Consider the following 16,717-nt stretch of genomic DNA (forward strand, 5'->3'; position numbering starts at 1 on the left):
TGTTCCATATACCTGCCACCATTGACGATGATGTGGCGCAGACGAACAGCGAAATTCTGCATGACCCGGTGAAGTGTAGGAACATCGATGCTGTCGATGACCTCCTGAATGGCTGTTTTCAGCTCAGCAATGGTTTTGTGGTTATTGCTGTACACCTTGTCTTAATATAGCCCCACAAAAAGGAGTCACATGTGCCTCGAGGGGACGCCATATTCCCCGAGGAATATGGCTGCCACTCGAGGTCTATGCCTGTGGACTCTGGGTACCCCAGAGTCAGAAAGCGGCCCCCGAAGTGCTCCTCCAGGATACCGAACACTCTCCTGCTGCGATGGGGTCGAGTTCCGTCTTGCATGAACCACATCTTGTCGAAGTTAGGATCACTTTGGATAATGGTTATGATGAAATCATCTTCGAAAACCTTCACGTACAATTCGGTAGTCACCGTAACATCAAGGTATATTGCACCGGATATTGCACATCACACAGACACCTGTTGAGGGTAAAGAGACTTCTCGATGGCGAAATGCGGCTTCTCAGTCTCCCAAATGCGCCAATTTTGCTTACTGACGAGCCCATCTAAATGAAAGAGGGCTTCATCGCAAAACCAAACCATATTCACCTCAAAGTCCTGTTCGTCAGTTCTGTGAACAATAGTGTTGGCGAAACACAACCGCTGTTCCATAGTCCTGGGGCTTAGTTGCTGATTGGTTTGAATTTTGTATGGGAAGAGATGCAGGTCTTCAACAACAATTTGTCGCAGTGTCTCCCGGTGGATTACCATCTATTGTGCAGCTCGTCTGATCGATTTCCTGGGGCTGGTTTGAAACACAGCGCGTGTCTTCTCGATGTTTTCAGGCGTTTCACTCTTTTTGGACGACCGACATTGCCAACACTGACATCACGAACACTACCCGTTCTCTGACTTCCGAATCAAATTCTTGATTGTTAGCACACTTGGACCGGTTGTCTTCAGCTTGAACTCGGTCGCAAACTTACTTTGAGCCGTAGGTGGGCTGTTATTTCTCACATAGTAAGCCTTTGCAAGCGCTATACGCGCAGGAACGCTGGTCCGTGACATTTTCGATTGCAAATGACTCAAACAATAACGCGCTTGCTCATTCGCATGTTAATTCTCATCATGCCCCGCGGCCAAACTTGCAGTTTTAACGTCCTAACGCAAACCGTTCAGAAGTGGCTCTGAGCACTATGGGACTCAACTGCTGAGGTTATTAGTCCCCTAGAACTTAGAACTAGTTAAACCTAACTAACCTAAGGACATCACAAACATCCATGCCCGAGGCAGGATTCGAACCTGCGACCGTAGCGGTCTTGCGGTTCCAGACTGCAGCGCCTTTAACCGCACGGCCACTTCGGCCGGCGGTTCAGAAGTAATGACGATTTTGTTTCATATAGTTCAATAATTGTCATCCTGTATGTGATCGTTAAAATTTAAGTTATTCGTAACTGTATTTCCTAGGCATTTAGTTGAACTGACAGCCTTTAGATCTGTGTGATCTATAGTGTAACCGAAATTTAACGGATGCCTTTTTGTGCTCATGTGAATGACGTCACACATTTCCTTATTTAGAGAGGGGTAGATCAACCGAAGTTGTGGAAAGTGTGTGGATGCGATTGGAAAACATGCGCGTCACTGAAGAAAAGTCTAGAGGAGTATTTTGTCCAGTAGTGAGTGTTAAATGACAGACCGCCGAATATACGTGCGAATATCAGTATAAGAACAGAATGGAGGTTTCAGAATCGTTAGGCGTACAATTTTGTGAAACGTGGAAAAGACGGACAAGCTGCGTGCTGAGGGGTGCAGCGGCGCGTGCCTTGGGGACGCCAAGGGAGATCAAGAGGCGCTCGTCGCTGTTTGCTCTCACAGCTGGCCACGTTCCTCGCTGCTAAGCTCTCTACCATCTGCCCTATCTTGTTGTTTGTCAAACAGGACTTCCGGTGCCACACAAGCTGTGGCAGATGCTAATTTTCCCCAGCAGCTCCTAGATCTTTATGATGCATCTGGAAAGTTAACTGAAAAGTATTACAGTATATAAGTATTACAGTATATAAAGTCAGGGAGAGCATAAGGGAACAATTGACAAGAATGGGGGAAAGAAATACAGTAGAAGAAGAATGGGTAGCTCTGAGGGATGAAGTAGTGAAGGCAGCAGAAGATCAAGTAGGTAAAAAGACAAGGGCTACTAGAAATCCTTGGGTAACAGAAGAAATATTGAATTTAATTGATGAAAGGAGAAAATATAAAAACGCAGTAAATCAAGCAGGCAAAGAGGAATACAAACGTCTCAAAAATGAGATCGATAGGGAGTGCAAAATGGCTAATCATGGATGGCTAGAGGATAAATGTAAGGATGTAGAGGCTTATCTCACTAGGGGTAAGATAGATACTGCCTACAGGAAAATTAAAGAGACCTTTGGAGAAAGGAGAACCACTTGTATGAATATCAAGAGCTTAGATGGAAACCCAGTTCTAAGCAAAGAAGGGAAAGCAGAAAGGTGGAAGCAGTATATAGAGGGTCTATACAAGGGCGATGTACTAGAGGACAATATTATGGAAATGGAAGAGGATGTAGATGAAGATGAAATGGGAGATAAGATACTGCGTGAAGAGTTTGACAGAGCACTGAAACACCTGAATCGAAACAAGGCCCCTGGGGTAGACAACATTCCATTAGAACTACTGATGGCCTTGGGAGAGCCAGTCCTGACAAAACTCTACCATCTGGTGAGCAAGATGTATGAGACAGGCGAAATACCCTCAGACTTCAAGAAGAATATAATAATTCCAATCCCAAAGAAAGCAGGTGTTGACAGATGTGAAAATTACTGAACTATCAGTTTAATAAGTCACTGCTGCAAAATACTAACGCGAATTCTTTACAGTCGAACGGAAAACTGATAGAAGCCGACCTCGGGGAAGATCAGTTTGGATTCCGCAGAAATATTGGAACACGTGAGGCAATACTGACCCTACGACTTATCTTAGAAAATAGATTAAGGAAAGGCAAACCTACGTTTCTAGCATTTGTAGACTTAGAGAAAGCTTTTGACAATGTTGACTGGAATACTCTCTTTCAAATTCTAAAGATGGCAGGGGTAAAATACAGGGAGCGTAAGGCTATTTACAATTTGTACAGAAACCAGATGGCAGTTATAAGAGTCGAAGGGCATGAAAGGGAAGCAGCGGTTGGGAAGGGAGTGAGGCAGGGTTGTAGCCTGTCCCCGATGTTATTCAATCTGTATATTGAGCAAGCAGTAAAGTAAACAAAAGAAAAGTTCGGAGTAGGTGTTAAAATCCATGGAGAAGAAATAAAAACGTTGAGGTTCGCCGATGACATTGTAATTCTGTCAGAGACAGCAAAAGACTTGGAAGAGCAGTTGAACGGAATGGACAGTATCTTGCAAGGAGGATATAAGATGAACATCAACAAAAGCAAAACGAGGATAATGGAATGTAGTCGAATTAAGTCGGGTGATGCTGAGGGAATTAGATTAGGAAATGAGACACTTAAAGTAGTAAAGGAGTTTTGCTATTTAGGGAGTAAAATAACTGATGATGGTCGAAGTAGAGAGGATATAAAATGTAGACTGGCAATGGCAAGGAAATCGTTTCTGAAGAAGAAAAATTTGTTAACATCGAGTATAGATTTAAGTGTCAGGAAGTCGTTTCTGAAAGTATTTGTATGGAGTGTAGCCATGTATGGTAGTGAAACATGGACGATAACTAGTGTGGACAAGAAGAGAATAGAAGCTTTCGAAATGTGGTGCTACAGAAGAATGCTGAAGATAAGGTGGGTATATCACGTAACTAACGAGGAGGTATTGAATAGGATTGGCGAGAAGAGAAGTTTGTGGCACAACTTGACTAGGAGAAGGGATCGGTTGGTAGGACATGTTTTGAGGCATCAAGGGATCACAAATTTAGCATTGGAGGGCAGCACGGAGGGTAAAAATCGTAGAGGGAGACCAAGAGATGAATACACTAAGCAGATTCAGAAGGATGTAGGTTGCAGTAGGTACTGGGAGATGAAGAAGCTTGCACAGGATAGAGTAGCATGGAGAGCTGCATCAAACTAGTCTCAGGACTGAAGACAACAACAACAACAACAACAAAGTATACCAACAAAATACTCTTCTAAGCCTCCTAATATCGTGTCGGACCTCCTTTTGCCCTGTGTATTGCAGCATCTCGATGTGACATGGACTCGAAAAGTCGTTAGAAGTCCCCTGCAGAAATATTGAGCCATGTAGCCTCTATAGCCGTCCATAATTCCGAAAGTGTTGTCGGAGCACGATTAGTGCACAAACTGATCTCTCGATTATGTGCCGTAAATATTCGATGTGATTCCAGTTGGGCATTCTGGGAGGTCAAATCATTCGCTCGAATTCTCCAGAATGTTCTTCAAACCAATCGGGAACAATTGTGGCCTGGTGACATGGCGCATTGTCATCCATAAAAATTCCATCGTTGTTTGGGAACGTGAATTCCATGAATGGCTGCAAATGGTCTTCAGGTAGCTGAACATAATCATTCCAAGTCAGTTCCATGTAAACACAGCCCATACTATTATGGAGCCCCCACCAGCTTGCACAGTGGCTTGTTGGCAATTTGGGTCCATGAGTTCGTAGGGTCTGCTCCACACTCGAAACCTATCATCAGTTCTTACCAACTGAAATCGGGACTCATCTGACCAGACATCGGTTTTCCAGTCGTCTAGGGTCCAAGTGATATTGTCACGAATCCAGGAGAGCTGATGCAGGCGATGTCGTGCTGTTAGCAAAGGTACTTGCGTCGGTCGTCTGCTACCATACGCCATTAACACAAAATTTCGCCGTACTGTCCTAATGAGTAATGAGAGATAATGTCTGGAATTTTGTATTCTCGACCACACTCTTGTCACCTTGAATCTCGTAATACTGAATTCCGTAATGATTTCAGATGCAGAATGGAGCACGCGTCTAGCTCCAACTACCATACCGCGGTCGAAGTCTGTTAATTCCCGTCGTGCGGCTATATCACGTCTGACACCTTTACACATGCATCATCTTACTACAAATGGCAACTTCGCCAATGCACTGCTCCTTTATACCTTGCGTATGAGATACTACCGTCATCTGTATATGTGCATATCGGTATCAAATGGTTCAAATGGCTCTGAGCACTATGGGACTTAACTGCTGTGGTCATCAGTCCCCTAGAACTTAGAACTACTTAAACCTAACTAACCTAAGGACATCACACACATCCATGCCCGAGGCAGGATTCGAACCTGCGACCGTAGCGGTCGTGCGGTTCCAGACTGTAGCGCCTTTAACCGCTCGGCCACTTCGGCCGGCCATATCGGTATCCCAGACTTTTTGTCACCTCACTGTATTATCTTGCGAACGATGGCGTTAACAGTCTCCCTGTTAATCCCAATACCCCACTGTCAGTTTACGAGAACACTGTCGATTCTGAGACTGCATCTGTCGCACTTTCTACATGTTTGTCTGTTTATGTGAATACTGCTGGTCGACACAAGCGTCGAGTGTTATCAAATTTCTTTTCTGTCCCAAAGGCATTTGAAACAGTCGTCAACACATTTTCAGCAGACCGTCTCTGTTCAACAAAAACTGCACAACTCTTTTTCGCAAAATGTTGATGCTTTCTTCCGCTGCGCACTCGGACGAGTGTACGTCGAACAGTGAGGGACTTGTCCAAGCATAGAAATCTACTGTACCTTAGTGGGTTTGACGCTTATTCACAAATCTCTCCATGCACATACCCATGCGCGTTCTTGTATTTTTAACATACTTTGCCTCTTAGATACTGGGCAGTTACAGGAAATTTACACATAACTAGAGTGATTGTATCGACAAAATACTAGAATGGCATGCTGGAATACTATCAGCTTATTATGACATAAGACATGGAATCTCGGTAGAGGCCCGCAATCATTCTATTCAACATATATTTACGGCAAAGTCTCGATCGTAGAATCATTTATTTGTGATCACCTTACAGGTTTTGTTACACATTGGTAGAGGCACTGTAATGCGTAAGACACTTTAATTGTGCGATGTAAACTTTGTCGCTGTTACCTAAGGGCCGTAAGATTTTCAAATTTTCAGACTGGAATCTATTTTTCAGTAAGATGGTCAGTAACACATGTACGTAAACAGGTGAAATGAAATCATGTTATGTGATCACACTATCGAAATCAAGTGGCCCTAATCAGGTACTACAGCCGAACATTTATGTATTAGAAGTAAGGTGGAACAACTGTATGAATATATACTATCTATATGCCCCGGATTCGCACGGGCAGCATTAAGTATCAACGACAGTACGATTTGTCTAGCGCAGTGGTTGTTAATTACGAAGGCGTGCTGAAAACTAATGTCTCCGAATTTTTTTATGTGAAAACTCTCAAAGCTTTTAGATAAAATAAACGTTACTAGTATTCTACATATTTATTCTTCATGTCTAGACATTTGCAGCCCTCTTATGTTGGAGTGTCCCGAAGCGTAGCGTGTTAACATGTCAGCATGACAATGCTAGACCACACACGAGCAAGAGACATCTGCAACAAGTCGACACCTTCGTTTACTATCATCGATCATCGTCTATACAGTCCCGACTAGGCCCGATTCGATTTTCATCTGTTTCTGAAACTTCCAGAGCACCGCCTCGGACTTATCTTTGATAACAATGAACCGGTGCAAGCAGAGGTGACGTGGTGGCTCCGTCAACGAAGTCAAACATTTTACAGTGAGGGCATCAACAAACTGGTCTCTCGTTGGGAGAAATATCTTCGTCATCAGGATGACTATGTTGAGAAATAAATATGTGAACTGAAGAATAAATATGTATAACACTAATAACGTTTATCTTATTTAAAAAAGCTTTAAAAGTTTTTACATAAAAGTTTCGGAGGCATTACTTTCCAGCACGCCCTCGTATATACACGATCCTTCCTTCGTGAATCAGACTATTTACAACTAAAAATTATATCAATATCGCTGCGATAGTTCCTGAGAGTAGCCTTCACGCATAGACAGAAAAAGGCGTCGGGGGCTATTAATCTATTAACATGTATAGATATACCTGGAACTGGATCCCAGAATGAGATTCATTGGAACCCATGTACCAAAGTGGTCACTTACTAACGTCTCTCCGACCAATTCTTGAGTACTTTTCAAATTCATGGAATCATTATCCAGTAGGATTGACAGAAAAACTCTTGAGAATACCCCATCTGCGTGAAACCATTACCCACAAGGATTTACAGAACAAAAAAAGAATATCCAAAGAAGAACTGCGTGATCCATCACAAGCCTGTTCAGTCAAGACACACTTATTCTCTACAAAACTCCATTTCGCTGCTGTTAACAGTAAAATGGTTACTACTGAAATTCAGAAAATTCATTTTCTTAGAAGACTGAAGACACATAATTGCTACCTGCAAAATACACATCGCGGAATGATACTGACGATAAAAACGCCGGAAGGTTGGCTAACACATTAGCTTACAATTATTCGCTCTTCTCACCCAACATCCGTGAAACAAGTGGTACTGGTACTCTGTGTGCTAAACACATATTAAATGAAGACGGACTATTACAGAAGGTCGTTGTTAGAGGTGGAGATGCTTTAGACGACTGCCTGAATAATGAACACAGCTGGAACTTGCTGAAAAAATCAGCAACCAGTTACACAAACAGAATTTGTCATTAGCTGGTTAGCTCCACTCCTTGCATGATAGCAGCACTTGTTCTGTTTCCTTGTACTATATTTGTTTTATGTCAACTACAGTTGCGATTACAGTAATATGCTGAATACCCCTGTTTACTTTTGATGCTCGGTAATAGTCAATAATTTTAATCTTCTGAAGAAGGGCAACAGGTACCTGAAACCAGTCAAGAAATAAAATTTCTTTTGTGCAACTGGTTGCTGATTTTTTCAACAAGTACTCTTAAAGTTACTGAGGATGGATAAAGTACTACAGCTGGAAATGCAATTTTCTTAGCAGTATCGAAAAATAAACTGCTTTCGAAATATTTTCAACCTGAGTTGAAACACTTTTCGTCCTATACTTTCTTTTTCCTTTAGCAATTACATACGCCCTTAACCAAACTCAAACGGAACACTTACATTATCAAGGCACACCTGGTGTTAATATAACATGCAGAAATTTGGAAGTTCTAGAATTGGAATATAGTAATATATTAATCAGCATAGGCAGAAGGTCGTGACGTGATAACCTGTAACATTCCTGTTTATGTTGGGAACCACTGAGGGATATTGCAAAACTGAAGTGATTAATGAGCTGTGCGGACAAATGATTGATGAAATGCAGACCCCAGAGCATATACAATTGCATCTCGTCAATAACAGAGAAATTAAGAGTGACAGATTTCGAACAATTAATCCCTAGATACGACAGTGGATTGAAACCTCCATCACAGGTCAAGCAGCAACTGCACACATCTTTCTGTTGTGGTACATGGAAAAAGTAATGTCGTTCGCATGATACTTATTAAAAACGATTTAATAACATGGTAGGTGGCACATCTGTATTGATTAAAAGGAAGTTGATGTATTTATTTATTTATTTATATAGTAGTTCTGCCATATTACAGATTGTTGTAGTACCGTGTACACAAGGTGTAAAAGAGCAATGCATTTGCGGAGCTGTCATTTGTACTCAGGTGATTCATGAGAAAAGGTGTTTGCCGTGATTATGGCCGCATGAGTGGGAATAAAAAATTTTGAACACATGGATCATTTAAATTCGTAAATCATTACGGAATTCAATATTCCGAGATCCAAGGACAGTGCCAGATTTAGGACATTACCTTTCATCACGGACAACGCTGTGCCCGACGGCCTACACTTAACTGCGAGTACGACGAACGTATCCGTTATGCGGCGGAATTTGGCATTAATGGACTATGGGAGCAGACGACCGATGCGAATGCCTTTCCTAACAACAAATGCCTTTGCCTCTCCTGGGCTCGCGACCATATTTGTTCGACCGTTGGAAAAGTAAATGTCGTGTGACCAGGGCCTCCCGTCGGGTAGACCGTTCGCCAGGTGCATGTCTTTGGATTTGACGCCACTTCGGCGACTTGGACGTCGATGGGCATGAAATGATGATGATGATGAGGGCAACACAACAACCAGTCCCTGAGCGGAGAAAATCTCTAATCCAGCCGGGAATCGAACCCGGGCCCTTAGGATTGACATTCTGTTGCGCTGACCACTCAGCTACCAGGGGCGGACGTTCGACCGTTGACGAGTGGAAAACAATGGCCTGGTCAGATGAGTCCCTATTTCAGTTGGTAGGAGCTGGTGATTGGTCTCGAGAATGGCGCAGACCCCACAAAGTCATGGACCCAAACTGCCAACAATCCATTGTGCAAGCTGGTGGTGGTTCCATAATGGTTTGGGCTGTGTTCACATGGAATATACTGGGTCCTCTGGTTAAACTGAACCCATTATTGACATGAAATGGTTATGTTCAGCTGCTGAAGACCATTTGCAGCCATTCATGGACTTCACGTTCCCAAACAACGATGGAATTTTTATGGATGACGATTCGCCTTATCACCGGCCCACAGTTGTTTGAAGAACATCTTGGAGAATTAGAGCGAAAGATTTGACCATCCAGATCGCCCGAAATAAATCACATCGAACATTTATGGAACATAATAGAAAGGTCAGTTCGTGCACAGAAACGTGCACCGGCGAAACTTTCGCAATTATCGACGGCTGTGGAGGCAGCATGGCTTAATATTTCTGCAGGGGATTTCGAAAGACTAGTTGAGTCCATGCCACGTCGAGCAGCTGCAATACGCTGGCGAAAGGAGGTCCGACACGACTTTAGGTGTTATCCGAGGACTTTTGTCACCTCTGTGTACTTTTCAGTTGATCCATTATTCCATCGCGAAACCCTTTTTTAATAATTGCATTATACTGACTTTCAAGTGAGTTTGTTCAGTATCTTCATACGTTCCCAACAGGTCCGAAGAAAATGCACTGCAACAGTCTATAACAAATAGTTACATAATTTTAGTAGCTTAATACTTAGTTTACAAATGTAGACACCACGATTACAATCACATTCCAACATTAAAATCATTGCTTCTTTTTTTCTTTAATGTCTCTCTTACAATTACTTTCGCTTAAATTAAAACGATGAGAATCTGTGAATCACTAAAACATAAATCATTTAATCCTGAAGTTTGTGAATAGTCCTACCGTTAAGTTGTCCACTTCATCAGACAGCTTGTCAGGTTGCAATTATCAGTGGCAAAAACATCGGAACAGGTTACGCTAGTTCGTACTACGCAGATGATACTTGAAAGCTTTGTGTAACTGTAAGTAAACGTAATAAATAAGTAGGCATCGCTTCTTAACTGTTCGCACACCCATATGAATGCACTTTTAAGCGGAATGAACAACTTCAGCTCTCAAGACGTAGCAATTCCATTTAATTAAATGCATGTACACGTTCTTTCAACTAGCTTCATGCTTGGAAATTTTGGAAATTTGTGGTAAGGTCTTACGGGACCAAACTCCTGACGTCATCGGTCCCTAAGCTTACACACTACTTAATCTAACTTTAACTTACGCTAAGGACGACACACACGCCCATGAATGAGTGAGGACTCGAACCTCCGACAGGGAGAGTCACGCGGACCGTGACAAGACTACCTAGACCGCGCGGCTAGCTTCATGTACGATAACAGTTTGATAAGTCTTAATAATGTCTAAAAAGTAACAAGACTAATTTCAAAGGACCCCTGACTGTTGTGAAGCTTGATTTTGTACGGATTTCTTCAATCAGCTTCAAGGCATAGTTGTTAACAGGTAGTTATGTGAAATGATCGACGTCATAGATTTCGTGAAGATGCATCTAAAAGAGTACCACGAGGCGTGAAAACATTTGTATATGGTCTACGTACGCTGAAATCTCTCTCTCCGGCGTAGCGCGGGACCCAGTACCCCCCCCCCCCCCGCCCTGAACATAAAATTGAACTTGCAGAAACGACATAGGGAAGAAGCCTGAGACCCCGCTGGCACATTTTATCACCTAATACAAGTGTATCAGCAGCACCTGTCCACAGGATAGGATTGTTCCTATGAAAGATTCCACATCATAATTTTGTCATAGACGCGTTGATGGTAAGTTCTCTCTCATTTTCCTGTTTGATTTATCTGTACGTCTCTCCGTTAAACGTTGCTTCTTTGAAGAAAAGGTTGCAGTATAATCTTCACATACATATAAGGAGCTCTGGTGTGGTGCAAAACGTTTGGTCCAATAGTACATTTTGCTCTCTAATTGCGCGCCACATTCCTGTTTTCAGGTTATGCACGGTTGTCGTATGATTACACGATTGTATAACAATCACTGGAAGCAGTCAGATCCAGTAAATATCTAGGAGTGTGCGTACAGAATGACTGAAAGTGAACGATCAAATAAAGCCAATCGCAGGTAAAGCAGAGCCCAGACTGATTCCTTGGAATCCCCCACAAAGGTGGTAGCTTACAGCACCCTCGTTCTACCAGTACCTGAATAATGCTTGACGTTCTGGATTCATATCAGTTATAATTGATAATGGAAATAGAGAAGATCCAAAGAAGGTTAGAAAGTTTCATCACACAGTCATTAAGTAAGTGAAAGCGTCATGGAGGCGCTCCACCAGCTCCTGTGACAGACGCTGTGAGACAGGCATTGTGCATCACAATGTGGTTTAATATTATAATTTCAAGTGCGTACGTTCCAAGAAGAGTCAACTGATACATTGCTTCTTCCCAGGTATATCTCTCGAAAACACCATAAAAGTAATATTATAGAGATTCGAACTCAAAGGCCTACCGTCAGTTGTTCTTCCTGTGGTACATTCGTGACTGAACAGGTGAGGGCGAAGTGATACTGGTTCACAAAGTAACCTCTAGCCTCTAGACCACTACTACGTGTAGCGAACCTGAGTAAGAGGTACTTATTCTCCATTACGCGCTATCTAAACTGTATTGCATCGCTCACTTTCAGCGGATAAGTGCGACCAAACAGGCACGTGCCCATTCCACGCTGCTAAGAAAATTTAGCGGTTAGCTATATCACAGCGCAGCGCGAGGCCTATTACGCAAGTGCATCGAGCCTGCGTACACTCTAACTTTGTGACCTATGCGCATCAGAGTGCTATCCACATGTTTATACAGCCCGCGCGAGCTGTTGCGTCATTACGCGAAGTTTTGCGTCGTCCTCGGCAGTTTCCGCCAAGCTGTGCAATTTATTGGCGTTTATCTGGTAATAAATATGCAACCAGTCGCTTTTTACGGTTTATTCAACCATGAACACGTTTTCGAGCCACTGCAGGTTCATGGTTGAATAAATCGTAAAATAGCGACAGGCTGCATATTTATTACCAGATAAACGCCAATTTAAGTCGCAGTCGCAGTTCGTCATCCACAATGGATATACTGAAATGTGCGATTTATGTTCGCCCCATCTAGCTCACCGCGGCAGAATGAGCTCCAGTAGAAAGGGCATCTAATTGAAGTGCTCTAGTAGCCTCCGCCAAACACTGTAAGGTGCCCTACAGACTAAATATTTAGAATTACAATGAACTGAACACCCTTAGCTGCTTACAGGCGTTGACATACGTCAACGGGGAGAGATGAAAATGTGTGCTCCGACCGGGACTCGAACCCGGGATTTCCTGCTTATATGGCAGACGCTCTATCTATCTGAGCCACCGAGGACACAGAGGATAGCGCCACTGCAGGGATTTATCTCTGGCATGCCTCCCGCGAAACCCACATTCTCACCGTATTGTCCCGCACTACATTCGTAGTGCCCCCGCCCATTATACTCATTACTCGCGGCGCGTTGCCGATTCCCGTAAGAGTTCGGACACTGTTTGTGCATTCGCACCGAAGAAGAAGATTGGTCAAGTGTCCGGTGAGCCTTATATATATATATATATATATATACTAAGATGGTATCTGTTCTTTCGGACATATCCGAAAGAACAGATACCATCTTAGTATATAAATATTTAGAAATTGGTTGGTTTTCAACGACGGAGACAGCATTTGCTACGTACATGAAACGGCCTGTATTTCTCAAGATACAAACTGAGTAGTCATAGTACGTTACTTCGGATAGTCACGTGAAAGTAAGCGGCGAACACTACTAAGACTAACGATTTTCTGAAGATTCCCGACGTTGCCCGAGTATGTATTTAATCCAGTCTTCTATTAGTCCCTCTCCTCCTTCCCCCACTTTCTGACCATACCCTGCTCCCCCACTCTCTGGTCATCTCCTTCTTTTTCTCTCTCCCTGTCCCTCTCCTGCTCCCCTCTTTCTGTGCCTATCTCCTCCTTCCCCATCTCTATCTGGCCATCTTCTCCTCCCCCATCTCTCTCCATGTTATCACCCTCACACCTATAGGAGGTCGGTGATTCTTACCCCACAGTATTTCTCTCCCGATGGTAACTAACATGTGCACCTAATTTAGCTGAAATCATTCCAGGGGCTTAGGATGAACTTTTTACTCTGCCTTTGCTCGTGTTACACACATGGTTCAAATGGCTCTAAGCACTAAGTGACTTAACTGCTGAGGTCAGTAGTCCCCTAGAACTTAGAACTGCTTAATCCTAACTAACCTAAGGACATCACACACGCATGCCCGAGGCAGGATTTGAACCTGCGACCGTAGCAGTCGCACGGTTCCAGACTGTAGCGCCTAGAACCGCTCGGACACTCCGGCCGGCTTCACGCACATGTCAAATACTTTTCACGCATTTGTACACATATTTCACTTGTGTCACAAGAGAATTTTATCATGCAATTTCATTTTCACGCATATCAATGTTTATGACGTCACGTGTCATCCTGTCACGGCTGTGTTACGACTGTCGCGACTATGTGTCGTATAATGATATAATTTTGCAATTCATCCAGTGGTTTATGTGGGTTCTGCCCGGGAACTGTTTTGTGAACAGAATTAGTAGTAATGAAATAATAAACTGGAACGTCATACAGGATGCCGCAATTTATCACTCACCTCAGTATTTACGTCATATCTCCTAAACTATATGTTGCACAATTCATGCAGGCGCTAAATTGCGCGGGAGCGCGCGCGCTCACGCACACACACACTCACACACACGTATTCTTGCCCGTTTTGTTGCGGTATGGTCTGTCGTATTTCATAAAACCCTAATGACTATTAAAAACAGAATAATGAAAAACAAATAGTTAAAACAATTTTTAGGTACGTATAGGTGGCTGATCATTGTGGAAAAACCGGAGCCAGGTACTCCGTCAGACGTTACCGAGAGCTAGTTGGTCTACACAATATCGTCGAGAACGAAACTCACACTAATTAATCACAGAATCTATTTAGAGTCAACGGAAGATAACCACATTCTAGAACAAACTGTATTCCTGAATTCTAAATATATCTGATGTCAAAGAACATGATGCATCTGTGGTTCTGAGCGTTTACTAGGCAACTATTCTTAAAAATGGATTAATCTAACCAAAGTAATTGACAAACTACATTTTCTAAATGAAGACTACGTGTTAATATAACCGTGTTATAGTCAAGGAAAGGATGAAGAACATCAGTGAACCGGTTACATAATACAGATTTATTAGAAAACTTGACCTAGATTCCGATAATTATAAAATTATCTTATTAAGAAGGAGATTGACGCTAGTTACATATTGTATTGATAAGGTACCGAAGAAAAATGCCGTTCGGCTGTTGTCAAGTAACAACCGTCACAATCTCCCTCTAATGAAGATAATTTTATGATTATAGGTCAAGGGTTCTAGTAAATCTGTATTACGCAAGTGGTTGGCTGATTCTTTTCATCCTTTCCAAGATTATCTCTATACAGTTGCTGTTTACAGCCATGTTAAGATTTTATAACCACACGAATTTTTCAAGAGTAGCGTCTTCATACGTATATCAACTACAAAAAGCTGTACCGCTACAGATGTTGCATTGTTGACGGAATTTGGATTAGTTCCTAAGCATCTTTGATGCACTCTTATCGGAAAGGCCATTGTTTTGATACGAAAGCGACGTTGTTTCCAATCCTAATGGAATTGGAAAAAAGGATCAGCAGTGCAGCGAAGTTTCTGTGAAATCCGATCGGGAGTTAGGTGGAAGCCGGGAGGCTGGGCAAGTATGTGGCTTTCCGCTGGGAGTTGAGTAATTTGATTAGGGCCAGCAGCCCTCATTAGGGCGCTGCGCCACTTACGGCGGAACCCAGCCACGCAAACTCCCCGCCGGCTCTGCTGGACACCAGATTCGATCAGCGGCTTTGCGCCGTCAACTGTCCCTGGTCTCTGGCCGTGGTGCACTCTCAGCCACAGCACTCCTACGCCCATCCTCGAACGGTACAAACAAACAAAAGAACACCCACGCGAGCACGGGTGCGGCTGTAAAATTGTAAAATACTGGGAACGCCAGAACTCGGATAGTTAACGTGGCACTGGAACACACTTAGCCTGGCGAACTGCTGCTATTCGCTGCGGATTCGGGTCATAAAATTCCTTGATTGTTTCTTCGAGAATTCTGCATAATTGCTCATGGAATACACAATTTTTCTAGTACGGGTGCATAATATTCTTCACTCTAAAATAAGAGCAACGAGCTTGTGGAGCCAAAGTACGGTCCGATACTCCTCACCATGTTCGCCAAACTATGCTTGAGCATAGATAACTATGTTAACTGGGAAATGCTATCCTGAAGGGAGAGCGGGGCATACAAGTACCCCTATATATGCTGAGTATTCCACAGTCCAATCTGAGACCGACCGGGTCGAACAGTGACTGAAGATGCAATTAACTGGAGGAGTGCTGTACGACAACAAACGAATGAATGCACATAATCGGTCTGTCGTACGTGAACCTTTGCGAAACGGTATCCATGGCCTCATGTGGCGTTTAGATGTACTCATACCTCCCATAAGTCAACGCCCTTGCCGCAGTGGTAACACCGGTTCCCGTCATATCACCGAAGTTAAGCGCTGTCGGGCTGGGCTAGTACTTAGATGGGTGACCGTACAAGTCTGCCGAGTGCTGTTGGCAAGCGGGGCGCTCTCAGCCCTTGTGAGGAGCTATTTCACTGAGCACTGGTTATGAAAACTAACAACGGCCATGAGAGCGGTGTGGTTACTACGTGTCCCTCCATATCCGCATCCAGTGACGCCTGTCGGCTCAGGATGACACGGCAGTCTGTCGGTACCGTTGGACCTTCAGAGGCCTGTTCGGACGGAGTTGGTTAGTACCTCCCACAAGCGTATACGAAGGCTCATTGGCTCAAATTACGTTTCCCCATTATGTGAGTAACCGATGGAGATGTTACGGCGCTCATGCTAATCTCAGTCTCCTATGACGTGCGACGAATGATACACATAGGGACAGTGCCTGCAGGACACCAAAATGACGAAATGGTTTTGGATAGTAGACTACGGCTGTTCACAAGTTGATGCTGCCAGGCAATGAATTGGGGAGTGACTTTTAGCGCCGTTTCCTTTCTATCTACTGTTACAATTCACAATTTTCGTCAGTGACCCATGTCACGAATTCGTTGTCTTTCATGGCAGGTGACACTGAACACGGTAGTTTTCCCCGAAACGAGGTATTCGTGATATATTATTAACACGTAAAAATCCCAGTGCCTGTATGAC

At 43.4% G+C, this 16,717-nt stretch overlaps 1 pseudogene; it reads left to right on the top strand.

The window, feature by feature from the left end:
• The first annotated feature begins 15,996 nt into the window (after positions 1 to 15,996).
• LOC126250334 (5S ribosomal RNA) lies at positions 15,997 to 16,115 on the top strand (annotated as a pseudogene).
• The last annotated feature ends 602 nt before the right edge of the window (positions 16,116 to 16,717 follow it).

Source organism: Schistocerca nitens, chromosome 3, assembly GCF_023898315.1.
Source record: "Schistocerca nitens isolate TAMUIC-IGC-003100 chromosome 3, iqSchNite1.1, whole genome shotgun sequence".
NCBI classification, from domain to species: Eukaryota; Metazoa; Arthropoda; class Insecta; order Orthoptera; family Acrididae; genus Schistocerca; species Schistocerca nitens.